Genomic DNA, 10,308 nt, shown 5'->3' with positions numbered 1-10,308 from the left:
GTACCACAATTTTCTTATCCAGTCCCTGGTGGATGGACATTTGTGTTGCTTCCACAATTTAGCAATTACAAATTGTGCTGCTATGAACATAGGTGCACATATATCGCTGTGATAGGATGTTTTTAGATCTTCTGGGAAAATAGCAACCCATAGGTGGGTTGAATGGGACCTCTAGACCTAGTTTTCTGAGGCATCTCCAAACTGATTTCCACAGTTGTTTCACCAGTCTGCATTCCCACCAGCAGTGGAGAAGGGTTCCTATTTCTCCACAGCCTCGCCAGCATTCAAGAAACGCAAATTAAAACAACATTGAGATTCCACCTTACCCCAGTAAGAATGGCTAGCATTAAGAAATCAACCAATAACAAATGTTGAGTGCATTTTGAAGGGTTACCTCAGGCTTTCCCCGTTATGAACGCGATGCTATCTGTTCTCTTGTGCTTGCTCTCTGATCTGGTTTTAAAAGCAGAGAGTGAAAATATCTGTATTATTCACTTATTTTGTGCATTCAGTGTGTTCTATGACAGAAGTTTATTTTTCTTCACGTCTTTTTTGGGCGATCTTCAGTTCTCTCTGTACTAGTTTGAAAGGGCTCCCTAGCTTCAAAGTGATGTTCGGGAGAGTCCAGTGTTCTTCTTTACCTCCTTCCTAATTTATAAACTGTACTATCGCTGTTCTGTATTTTAGTTCTACTACTTTATTAACAATTCTACTACCTCAGACAGGAGACTTTATTTTAATGGTACAGGAAATTGAACATGGGGGATTTGCACTGAGCTACATCCTTGGCCCTTTTTATTTTTTCTTTTGAGCCAAGAGCTCACTGAGTTGCTAAATTGCCCAAGCTAGGCTCAAACGTGTGATCATGGTGACTTACCTTCCTAGAGTGTGGGAATTATAGGTGTGCACCACCATGCCTGGCCCGGAAGATATTATTTTATGCAGTATAATTTATTTAGATGTACCTACTCACTTGGCAATTTTTTGTCATCATGCCTCTTGCACCTGATTTTTACCCAGTGTCGTTTTCTTCCCGCAAAATGTACGTTCTTTGTAAGTTCTATAGGAGACCATCTTGTGATAAAACTCAGTTTTTGTTTACCTGAAAATGTCTTCACTTTGCTCTCAGTTCTTAAAACATACTTTTTCTGGTCATATTCTAGGCTGACAACTCTTTTACTTCAATCCACTGAAAGTGCTGCCCTTTTCGCTTAGCTCGTGTTGCAGATGATGAAGAATCAGTAAGCAGACTTGCTTCCTCCTCACGCTGGTCCTCTGCACTGGCTGCTTACAGATCTCTTATCCCGTGGGGGCCGCAGATTCATTACGGGTGCTTGAGGGGGGCTTATTTCCATTTCTGCTCTGACAGACTCAGCATTCTGAGGAGTTCCTTTGTTCAGGAATGGTTCTTAGTGACTTATAAACGTGGTCTTAGCCTTTCTCCCTCTCCTGGCATTATCCATGTATATAGGCTTTTTTTTCTTTATTCTCCATATCTCTTTTTTTTTCTCTCTCTGGATTTTGGGTGAGATTTTTAAGAATTATCTTCTAATTCATTAGTTATAACTCCTGCTGTATGTAGTTAAACCTATTCATTGAATTTACTTTGTGTCTTTTATAATTTGGTTCTTTTTCAAATATGCTTGATCATATTTTTTCAATTTCTAATTATAAAATTAGTCTAATGAGCCCATAGATCTAATAGTTTCTAACATTTTTGCAGTATTTGCTTATTTGTTCATTTTCTATAGATCATTTTACCAAACTCCTTAAAATAAATTGCAGGTATCAAATCATGTTCACCTTAAATACTTCAATATGAATCTCCTAGTAATACTGGCTTTTTTTTTTTTTTCTTTTGTCTTTTTGAGACAGGGTCTCACTATGTAGTTCAGGCTGGCCTTGAGCTCACTTTGTAGCCCAGGCTGGTCTAGAACTTGGAACAATTATCCTGCCTCAGTCTCCCAAGTGCTGGGATTACAGGCATGTGCCACCACGCCCAGCTGTTGTTTACTGAGACGGGATCTCACTGATAGTTCAGGCCAGTCTTGAACTCGTCACATAGCTCAGTCTGATCTCAAACTTGTGGTGATCTTCCTATTCCAGCATTTCAGGTTTAGGGCATGTGCCACCATGCCTAGTTGTAATAATCTTAGGTACTCACACAACCATTATTATACCTTAAACATTACCAATAAACTCCTAACATTATTTAACATCTAGGTCATGTTTAAATTTTTCCAGTTGTCTCTAAGATGTCATACTTTGTCTGGTACAGGTTTGTGCCATCCAGTTTTTACTGTGTCTGTGTTAGTAACTTTTCTTGTTGCTGAGACAAAATACCTGACACCCAAAATTAAAGGAGGAAAAATGTATTTAGCTCACCATTTATGGAGGTTTTGGTCCTTAGTTGGCCAAGTACAAGGCAGGGCAGCATGGCAGGGGTGCACTGCAGAGCAGAAACAGTTCATGGTAGGCAGGTAGAAGGCAGCAAGCAGCAGCAGCAATACCACCAGCAGTGAGCCTACCTTTCAATTTTATCCCAAACAGGTTACAAACCATGTGGGTGGAGCCACTCACATCCAAGGTGGGGCTTCTCCTCAGTAAACCCATTCAGCCACACCTAGAACGATGTTAATTCTAATGGTGGACTAATTTAATACACACACCCTTAATCCCAATCTCACACACCCTAGATTCAGCCTCCTCCAAAAGCCCCACCAATGACTTCATGAGGCTTTGGGGGAAGATCTAGATAGAAGCATAATAGTGTCTTATTTTATTTTTAACCATTTCCATGAGATACAATTGATGGAATTAAATTGTATAAATTTAAGGGAACAGTTTAAATTTTGACACATGTGCAGATATGAAACCTTTGTGGTTTCACTACTTTGTGACCAAGATATGAACATATCCTGTCACCCACAAATGGTTTCTTGTTCTTTGTACTCCTTCCCTCCTGCCCTGCCCTGCCACTCCCTGGCAACCACTCTTCTTTCAGTCACTATGGATTAGATTCAATTTCCTAGCATTTTGTACAGTGAGATTATACACTATTTTTTTTGTCTGATTTTTTTCACCCTGAGAATTTATTTTCAGATCTATCTATGTCATTGCAGGAATCCATCGTTCATTACTTTTTATTGTAGAATAGATAAGCTGTTATGGTTTGAATTTGAAATGTCCCCCAACACTGATGCTAAAGGCTTTGTTGCCAAGTGTGGGCTTTTCAGGAAGTGACTGGACATGACAGCCCCAGCCTTATCAAGTGGACTAGTCCATTGCTGAGATCAGAATTGATAGCATTATTGGGAGGTGATGAAAGCAGGAGGTGGGGCCTTGTTGAGGGGAAAGTGTCATGTGGTCTTGCATCTGGGGACCAAGTCTGCTTCTTCGCCTCTTCCTCTTTGTCTCTCTGCTTCCTGGCTCCATGAGGCCAGCAGCCTTCCTCTGCCACACCCTTCCACCAGGATGTTTTTGCATCACTGCAGGTCAGAGAACAGTGGAGCCAGCTGAAAGCATGAGCCAAAATAAACCCTTCCTGCTTTGAGTTGTTTGTGTGATTATTTTGTTACAGCTGTGGAAAGCTGACTGATACATAGGCACATGCCACAATCTCTGTATCCATCTGCATGTTAATGGACATTTGTGTTCTCTTTGGGCTTTAACTATTGTAACTAGGACAACAAGGTACCCTGTGCATGAAATCTAAAGAAACGCTCCTTCTCAGACATTGCAAGTGTCCCACTGGGCCAGGCTAGTGCAGCCTTGATGGCTGATAAAGCTGATGGGAACATTGGCATCAAGCTTTCCCATGGCCATGTGCTTGCACTTCTCTTGGGTAAATTCCTAGGTCATAGGAATGGCTGGGTCATATAGTAGTTACATTTCTAATTTTTCAAGAAGACATTAAACTGTTTTGCTTTTCTACCAGTGAAGTATGACAATTCCAGTAGCTACACATCCTGACCCACACTGGGCCTGTTGCATTTTGGCCATTCTAGTGGGTGTGCTATGTAGTTTTAATTCACCTTTTTCTAGTAACACGTGATGTTGAGTACCTTTTTATTTGCTTATATGCCATCATCTTTCTTCATGTAGTGCTTGTGCAAATATTTGCCCATTTTCTATTGGCTACTTAGTTATAGAGTTATTTAGATACTCTAGATACCTATTTTTTGTGAGATGTATGTTTTACAAGTATAGTATTTCCCTATTTTCCCCTAGTGTGAAGTGGCCTGATCATTTCTTTTTCTTCATTAATTAAGTTTACTGGTACATTTTAGGTATACATAATGATAAAATTCATCATAGGGAATTGGTACCTGTACATGATATCTTTTTCTTTTTTCCCATTCACCTCCCCTCACTTCAACTCCTCTCCCTCCTTATTTACAGAAGCTTTGTTTCTATTATTTCCTTCTTTTCTCATGTTTTTTTCTTTTCCCTCCCTTCCTTTTCTCCTCCTCCCTCCTTAGTTCCCCTTCCCATTTGAACATTTTCTTCCTGTTTCACAATATCTGTTATACATTTTGGTCCTTATTTATACTTTCAATTTCTCACACCAGAGAAACAATGTAGTATTTACACGTGTGTGTCCTATTCATTTCACTTAACAGTATGGTCTCAAGGTGCATCCATTTAGCTAGAAATGTCTCAAGCTTATCCTTCTTTATAGCAGAGTAGTACTCAACTGCATTAAAAAACCCCACATCTTCTTTATCCTTTCATCAGTTGATGGGCATCTGGGCTCTTTCCAAGATTTAGCTACTACAAATTGTGCCAGTAGAAACATGGGTGCATATATAACACTGTGGTCTGATGCTTTTAATTCTTTCCAGAAGATACCAAGAAGGGGAATAGTGGCATTGAATGGAACTTCTAGTCCTAGTTTTTTTTAAGAATCTCCACACTGATTTCTACAGCGGTTACACCAGTCTGCACTCCCACCAAGAGTTGAGAAGGGTTCCTTTTTCCCTGTAGCCTCTCCAACATTTGTTACTGTTTGATTTCTTTCTTTCTTTCTTTCTTTCTTTCTTTCTTTCTTTCTTTCTTTCTTTCTTTTTTTGTTGTTGTTGATTTCTTGATGATACCATTCTTTCTGGAGTGAGATGGAATCTCAGCATTGTTTTAATTTGCATTTCTCAAATGACCAATAATATTGAACATGTCTCATATATTCATTTGCTGTTTCTACTTCTTCATCTGAGAAGTTTCTATTTATTTCAGATGCCCATTTTTGGATCAGGTCTTTAAATTTGGGGGTTATTTTTTTGAGTCTTTTACATGTTCTAGATATTAGTCCTTTGTCTGAGGAACAACTGGCAGAAAATTCTTTCAACACTGTGGCTTGTCTCTTCACTCTTGATTTTTCTTGCTTTGCAAAAGCTTTTTTATAAAACGAGATCCCGCTGGGCGTGGTGGCACACACCTGTAATCCCAGCACTTGGGAGGCTGAGGCAGGAGGATCATTGTGAGTTCGAGGCCAGCCTGAGTTCAAGCCCACCCTGAACTGCAAAAAAAAAAAAAAAAAAAAAAAAAAAATGAGATCCCAGTTGTTGATTCTTTGTGGTAATTCCTGTGTGGTCACCATTTTGTTCATAAAATGTTTGCCTACGCCTATGTCTTCAAGAGTTCTACATATTCTATCTTCCAGCAGATTTAGTGTTTTTGTTTTAATATTTAGATCTTTTTGGTTTTAATCTTCTGCATGTGGAAAGCCAGTTTTTCCAGCACCATTTATTAAAGAGGGCCTGATCATTTCTGTAGCAGTATCTGTTTTCTCTTTTCTTTCTTCCTTTTGTTTTCTTTCTTTTTTTTTTTTTCATTCTTTCTTTCTTTCTGAGATAATTCTATCTTAGTTACTTTCTCATTGCTGAGACAAAATGCCTGACACCCAAAGTAAAAGGAGGAAAGGTTTATTTAGCTCACAATTTGTGGAGGTATCAGCCCATGGTCAGCTGACTTTCCCTTCATATTCTATCCAGGCTAACTACCTTTTGGCTGGTGCCACCCACACCCAGGGTAGGGCTTCCCATTATTCATACCCAGACTATGCTAAACCAATCAGTAAACCAACTTGGTTATCACACACCCTAGATCCTACCACCTCTGAAAAGCCCCACCTATGAGCACATAGGACTTTGGGGGGGACAGGTAGATACAATCCATGACATACTATTTCCATTTTTTTTTTGCATTGACACCAGGCCTCATTATACTTTCCAGGCTGGCCTTGAACTCCCAATCCTCGCCCTCAGTCTCCGGGTAGCTAGGACCACTCATGTGAGATATGTTGGAGGGCTCTCTCTCTCTCTCCCTCTCTCTCTCTCTGTGCCTCTCTGTCTCTGTCTCTGTCTCTGTCTCTATTTCTCCCTCTCCCTCTCCCTCTTCCCTCCAAAGGGAATTAATCCAGTTTTATCCACAAGGATACTGAGACCCAAAGGGGTAGGCAACACCCTCACTCAAGCTCATGGGAGATGCATGGCATAGCTGTGCTCACTCTTTACAGAGAGCTCATGCTTCGTGGATCAGCAGTTTGACAATGCTCTCTCTTTTTGTCATCATGCAGGGATTTACAGTGGTGGGAAGTTGTGTGAGGTCATTAAAATGATTATGATGAGACATATGTAGGCATCAAACCCCAAGCTGAATGTGATCACTATATATCACAAATATGCACTAATAAAAAACTAAAAAAAAGAAAAAAACAAAAATGAATTGCCAAGCACATGCATCCTGTGTCCCCACAGACTCATCAACAGGAAATTATCACCAACAGGAAGTTATCACCTCTTAGGAAGAGTAGTAAATCTTCCCAGGAAGGAACAATGAAATATGTCCCTTCTGACACAACTACATAGACTTTTCCAAACTCTGTCACCAGCCTCCCTGTTTGGTGAGATAAAGTGTAGGTGTGTGCTGTTTAATAGCACTGCATACATCTTTTGAGTTTCTGTTTCTATGAAACATTCAGGACAGGATGCATTTTGAGCTTCAGTGACATAGCTATCATTTTGAAACTATGATGGTTGTGTACATTTCCACTTAATAAGGAAGCACACATGTGTATTCAAACATTCTGTGGAATGTCCTTGGGAACAGTTTTCTAGGCCTGCCAACCACCAGCCTTGACTGACAGCATCCACTCTTGGGAAGCTGTTTTTATTCTGTGCGGGCACAAAATCTGATGATTTTTCTCCTGACTAGATGAAACACAGACATGTCCTTGTATTTGCAGGCAGGAAACCCTCATCTGTGTTATTCGTTTGGGAGAATGAGAGGCTTAATATTAAGCCAGCCTCTATACCTGTCCTTAGCTTCACTTACCCAGGGCGATGGAAAGGCTGCTCCATGGACTGCTCCCATCCACACATCCTCACCAGTGCTTGTGTTCAATCGCAGGAAATGAGAAGGTTCTACAGCCAGCAGTCTGGGGAGTGACAGTAAAACTTTAAAACTCCAATGTATTTTTCCCTGGACACCCCTGGTAGGTGCTGACAGTAGGTTTCCACATATAAGAAAACAGGTATTAAACTGATGACCGTCTTAGCTACTTTTTCTTTGCTGGGACAAAAATACTCAACACACACAAGTTAAAGAAGGAAAAATTTATTTAACTTACAGGTAGTAAAATTTTCAGTCCATAGTCTGATGGTTCCAAGGCAGGGAAGCCTGGCAGAGGGCATGGCAGAGGAGAAACAGCTCATGGCATGGCAGGAAGGAGACAAGGCAGAATGCTCAAGGGAAGACAAGGGATATATATATCCAGGCCACGGTCACAGTGACCCACCTCCTCCTACCTGGCTTCGCCTCCCAACAGCACACCTAGCTCTCAGTCCATCAGTAGACTAATCAAGTATCGCACATCCAGTATCCAGTGTCACACACCCATAATCCAGTCACTCCCACAAGTCCCACCTGTGAGTGCATGAGGCTTTGGGAAGACATATAGATATAAACCATAGTGGTGACCCTAGAAAATAAAACACATTACTTTTCCAAGTCTGAAACTGTAACACAAGAAAGACTAATTAGCTTCTCCCTGAGGTCCCTGTGCAGTTAAATGTTCTGTCTATGATTCCATGTCCGACATCAAGCCCTACATTTCTTTAGGAAGTCACCTGGATCGTGGTCAGATGCCTGTGGCCCTTCCAGGGTTTGGGGCCCTCCTGCTTGCCTACTTGATCACATGTGGCTGTAATGAAATTAAAGTGTACCAGTGATTCTTGAGCAAATGCAGACTGCTGCTTCATAGGCACCACTGCGCTACCCCTCTGGGGAGGCAGGGGACTCATCAGCCAGACTGAAGGGGGACAGACCCTACCCCTTCAGCTTTCATCCTGAACAGAGCCGACCCAGCACCTGTGATGTCATTCTGGACCCAAGTGGTAGAGGAAGGGCGATGTCTCCTCCTCTGTGCAGATTCTTGTCTTCCTGGCTGCCCTGCTGACCCAGGCCCTCGTGCTCTCATGTGCAGAGTCTCACTCTCTTCGGTAACTTCCTACCTCCAGTGTCAGTCTGGGTTCACAGGAGTCTTCAGCCTCAAGACCTTCTCACGGGTGCCTTCAGTTCTCCTTGGACCACCCAGGTCTGGCCCCCACAAACATCCATTGCTGGCCCCTGGGAAGGTGTCATGCCAGCACTGCCATAGTCCATGTGTCATAGACCTGCATGTCCCTTGTTCCTGCCCTCAGGGCTTCTTATTGATCCTTCCTCCAGACTCCTTCCCCCCTCCCCCCCTGACTCCCCCGAGCCAGACCTTGATTCTCTGAAACTTAATCTCTCTTCACTTCCTCTCCTTGAACCCCCTGGACCGGGTCCATTTGTATTCTGTTTTAGAGTTACACTTCTCACATTTAAGCCTGATCTTTTCATTCTGAAGCCAAAATACTTGCTAGTTTCTACACTATGGATTTAGAAATATGTAGATCATGCAACAATTAGAATGCACCGCATTCTATTAGAATGCATGGTAGAACTGGTGCTACCAACTCTCCCTACTTCTGTGATGTCACTGTTGGACTCCTGGGTCCCCACAGCTGCTGCTGTGCACAGTTCCAGGGGCACAGCCCAATTCCAAGGACTGGTGTTCCGGAGTCCTCCAGCCATGACAAAAGCTGATGTGTGTTGTCTTCCAGCCATCTCCCACAAAGCATGGGGTTTGTCATCCTCAGGCATTTCCTTACCCTTTTACTGACATCACAGCTCAAGGCTATGTGCCACTGTCTTGCACTTTTGCTTCACAAAAGTGGTATCAGGCCGTGTATGTTTCCATGCATCTTTTGCTTCCTTATATTCTGATGATATGTGTATTTCATTCATTTTTGTTGCTCTGTAGAGGTCCATTGTGTGAACGCACTATACTTTTCCTCTCTACTCTCCTCTTGGTGAAATTTAGGCTTTTTCTAATTTTTTGTCCTTATAATTACTAGCACTTTAAGCATTCTTGTGCCACCTCCCAGAGAATTTAAATGTGCTGCATTGCAAGAGTGGAGTTACTGAGGGGTTTAATGATTTTCTGTGTGATTGCGGCAAACAGTCTTCCAGCTGTGCCTGGGACATCCTGGGACTCTGCATCCTTATCATCCTTATTGCCAACAGACATCCTAATTTTTGCTAACCTGTGAGTGTTTTTGATTTTCCTAATTTCTGAGGAGATTGAATGTCTCTTCCTTTGTCTTTCCTCCTCAGTGATTTGCCTATTCTTATTTTTGCTAATTTACAATTTACATTTACATATACTTTTATTAAACTATTACAATTCTTCACATATTCTAGACATTAACATGTTACCAGATAAATGTGCTATGTGAACATTATGCCTATGTGAATTGATGTGAACTTCACTGCATGAAGAAACACCTAGCAGATTAGGAAAGCATGCTCCTGAGTGTGCCTACGTGTGTCACAGAGGCACGACCTTGTGTACTGTCTTAGTTACTTTTCTTGTTGTTGGGACAAAATACCTGACACCCACAAGTGAAAGGAGGAAAGGTTTATTTCAGCTCACATTTTGTAGAGGTTCCAGTCCATAGTCAGCTGGCTGAGAGGCTGAATAGCATGGCAGAGTGGAAAAAAAGTCCATAGCAGAGCAAGTAAGAGGCAGTGAGGGCTACCTTTGGTCTTTCCCTTTTGTCATGGTTGAAACATTGTGTCAACTTGGGGAGTCTAGAGGTTTGGCTAAGTAACTCAGCAGGAAGCCAGGACACTTACTTTGTATACATCCTGAGCCTGTGGAAGAGGAGGGCATGGAGATTATGTGAGAGCTACACGCCCCTTAGGTGGGGGTAGCCTGTTTACAAA

The 10,308-nt window shown here is 41.8% G+C and overlaps 1 long non-coding RNA gene across 1 annotated transcript in view; it reads right to left on the bottom strand.

Moving 5' to 3' along the window:
• Positions 1-405: 405 nt before the first annotated feature.
• LOC102018451 overlaps positions 406-10,308 on the bottom strand; it is a 14,727-nt gene continuing 4,824 nt past the window's right edge. The window contains exons 2-4 of the long non-coding RNA XR_259112.2: positions 7,333-7,435; positions 2,386-2,449; positions 406-453 (exon numbers count right to left, since the gene is read on the bottom strand). This is a non-coding gene — a long non-coding RNA (uncharacterized LOC102018451). The remainder of the gene's footprint in view (positions 454-2,385; positions 2,450-7,332; positions 7,436-10,308) is intronic.

The sequence above is a fragment of the Chinchilla lanigera genome, unplaced genomic scaffold (genome assembly GCF_000276665.1).
Source record: "Chinchilla lanigera isolate Chin_1 unplaced genomic scaffold, ChiLan1.0 scaffold00001, whole genome shotgun sequence".
NCBI classification, from domain to species: Eukaryota; Metazoa; Chordata; class Mammalia; order Rodentia; family Chinchillidae; genus Chinchilla; species Chinchilla lanigera.
This window is presented reverse-complemented; position numbering and strand designations above follow the sequence as displayed.